We start from the raw sequence: 3,005 nt of genomic DNA, 5'->3' as shown, positions 1-3,005 counted from the left end.
ATATCAATTTAAGCAGATCTTAAATCAATATGAACCAGAACGTTTCCTTTCACCCCTAATCGTTCTCTTTCTTCTTTTTTCTTCTTCTTTTTTTTTTTTTTTTCCCAACCAGGTGAGTTTTAATAAGCTAAAATAAACCAGCTCCTATTTCAGCACAGTCCCAGTGTGAGGAATATCAATTAACGAGAGACATCCTTGGTCGTTTGAGTTCACCACAACAGCACAGGAGCTGCAGCTCGATGGGAATGGGAAGAAAATTACAACCTTTTCGGGGAAACCATTAAGTAAAAATCAGAATTTGTCCATAAGTACCGCTGGGGGAGGGGAGCAGCTCAGCTAATGTGTTCTATTTTGAGCCGTGAAGTGAATTTTCAGTGCAAGATCGCTGCTTTCCATCGCTCTCCCCACGGCCTCACGTCCCCGGAGTTGGGACCCGGAAAGCTTCTGGGACAGAGGGTCTGGCTCAGCCCCACCCCTGGAATCACCCCACTTTTCACACTTTTCCAGCTCAGTGAGGCACAGAGTGAGGATCACCATGGAATCACAGAACCCTGGAATGGTTTGGGTTGGAAGGGACCTTAAAGCTCATCCCATCCCACCCCCTGCCCTGGGCAGGGACACCTCCCACCAGCCCAGGTTGCTCCAAGCCCCGTCCAACCTGGCCTTGGACACTTCCAGGGATCCAGGGGCAGCCACAGCTTCTCTGGGCAACCTGGGCCAGGGCCTGCCCACCCTCACAGCCAGGAATTCCTTCCAAAAATCCCCTCTAACTCTGCCCTCTGGCAGTGGAAACCCATTCGCTGTGTCCTGTCCCTCCATCCCTTGTCCCCAGTCCCTCTCCAGCTCTCCTGGAGCCCCTTTAGGCCCTGCCAGGGGCTCTCAGCTCTCCCTGGATCCTTCTCTTCTCCAGGTGACCCCCCCAGCTCTCCCAGCCTGGCTCCAGAGCAGAGGGGCTCCAGCCCTGGGAGCAGCTCCGTGGCCTCTGGGCAGGATGGGAGGAAGGGCAGTGCCTGTCCTGTCCCCGAGGGCCTCACAGATCCAAGGGTTTCCAGGTGCTGCTCTCTGTGCTCTGCAGTCTCCTGGGACTGATGTGAGTGTGTGACACCAGCAGCACTGGGCACGTTCCTCCACTAAATAGCTGTCACCTTGGAAGCACTTGGCAGAGGGAACTGCCAGGGAGAGCACTTTGCAGGAGAAATAAGGACTGGTTTCACCACTAATATTTCCAGGGTTGCTCATTGCCATTAATTTTCTCTGCTCTCCAGCAGACGAGGCCTCAGGAGCCCCCCCTGCTCCGTGTGCTTTGGAGAACTGTGTGCTCACGTCCTCCCAGAGACTGGGCCAGGGTCTGCCTGCCTGCCTGCATCCAGGGGGGGCTTGGCACCCCGGGGTGCACCCAGTGGGTGCCCCGATGGGAACCCCAATGATGCTCCTGTGGGTGACTCAGTGTGCACCCTGCTGTGATGGGAACCCCACTGGGCACCCCATGGACATGCCAATGGACATTCAGCTGCACCCTGATTTGCACCCCAGCGGGCACTCCAAGTGCACCCACGTGCCCCGTGCAGCGCAGGGACTTTGCAGAGAGCTGCTGCCTCGGCAGAGTGAAACAAAGGAAAGGCCAAAGGGGGGCAAAGTTAGGACATCAGGAGGGGGGGATGGCGGAGGAGGCGGGCGGGGCGCGGTGGCTCCGGGCCCGCGGTGGCTCCGGCTCCTCTCCGGGTTCCGCTCCGGGTTTCTCAGCGCGCCCGCCGCGCCGCGCGGGCCCCACGTGGGGCAGGGGCGGGGCCTGGCGGCGGCAGCCAATGAGCAGCGCCGGGCGCTGACAGCGCCTGTCACGTCAACAGCCGGAACGCGCCCAATTAGCGGCGGCGGGGGGGGGCCGGGACACCCCGATCCCGCACCCCGGGGGTCAGCGGGGCGCTCCGCACCCCCCGCACCGGGCAGCGGGGGCGCGGCGGGACTGCGGGGGGTTTCCCCCCCCCCGTTTGATTGTTTAAACGGCGGCGTGTGATTATTGATGCCGAGGAGCCCCATCCGGCGCGGCGGTGCCGGGGCCGCTCGGCGCGGCCCGCCCGGCTCGGCGGTGACAGATTGTTTGAGCGGGAGGAAGCGCCGGCCCGGGCTAATTACGCCGCCATGGCGGGCGGGGGCTGCGCGCCGCGGCCCCGCGTGGCTTTGATTGACAGCGCCGCTCCCCGCGGCCAATCGCGCCCGAGCGGCGGCCGGCTCCGCGCCGTGATTGGCGGAGGGGCGCGGCCCGCCGCGCGGTCCCACGTGGGGCGGAGGCTCCGTCTGACGCGCGGGCGAGCGGCCATTTTGTGCGCCGGGCCCGCCCGGGGGGCCGCGGCCGCGCCGGCCCCGCCGCCCCCGCCCCGCCGGGCCGCGGGCCTGGGGCCGCTCCCTCCGCCGGCCCGGCCGGGGGTCCCCCGCGGGGGTGCGGGCGGGTGTCCCCGCGGCGCGGCGGGAGGCGCTGACGTGAACGCCATTACCCGTGTTCCTCGTTAAAGCCCCTCGGGCGCGCGCGGGGGCGCGGAGCGGGGCCCTCACGACACATCAAAGCGGCCGCGCGGCCGCCGGGGGAGCCAGGGCGGCCATGTCGGCGCGGGGGGGGGCTCGTCCCGCGCGCTCTGCGGGCGCGGCGGGCCGTGAGGGGAGAGCAGGGGGTGACACAGCGGCTGTGGGTGTCGTGCGGACCCCGGCGCGGGGTCCGGCCGCGTTCAGCCCGGGCCCGGCCGTTCTCGCCGAGGCCCGGCCCCTCCATCGCGGGCTCGGCCGGGCCGGGGGGACCGCGGGGGGCGTGGCTTGCAAGGGGGGCGTGGCACGGTAGGCGTGGCCTGCGGGCAGCCCTCTCGCGGACACAAGCTGGCATTGTGACGTCGCGCGCGGCGGCGCCCAATCGGCGCCCGCTCTCCGTGCCCCCACGTGGGCGCGGCGCGCCGCCATTGGCCGCGGCCGGAGCGGCCGGCCGGGTTTTGTCGCCCGCCCGCCGCCCCGCTCCGCCC

Source organism: Manacus candei, unplaced genomic scaffold (genome assembly GCF_025592945.1).
Source record: "Manacus candei isolate 608988 ecotype Guabito, Panama unplaced genomic scaffold, ASM2559294v1 h1tg000046l, whole genome shotgun sequence".
NCBI classification, from domain to species: Eukaryota; Metazoa; Chordata; class Aves; order Passeriformes; family Pipridae; genus Manacus; species Manacus candei.
The sequence above is the reverse complement of the archived record's forward strand: the minus strand, read 5'-3'. Positions refer to the sequence as shown.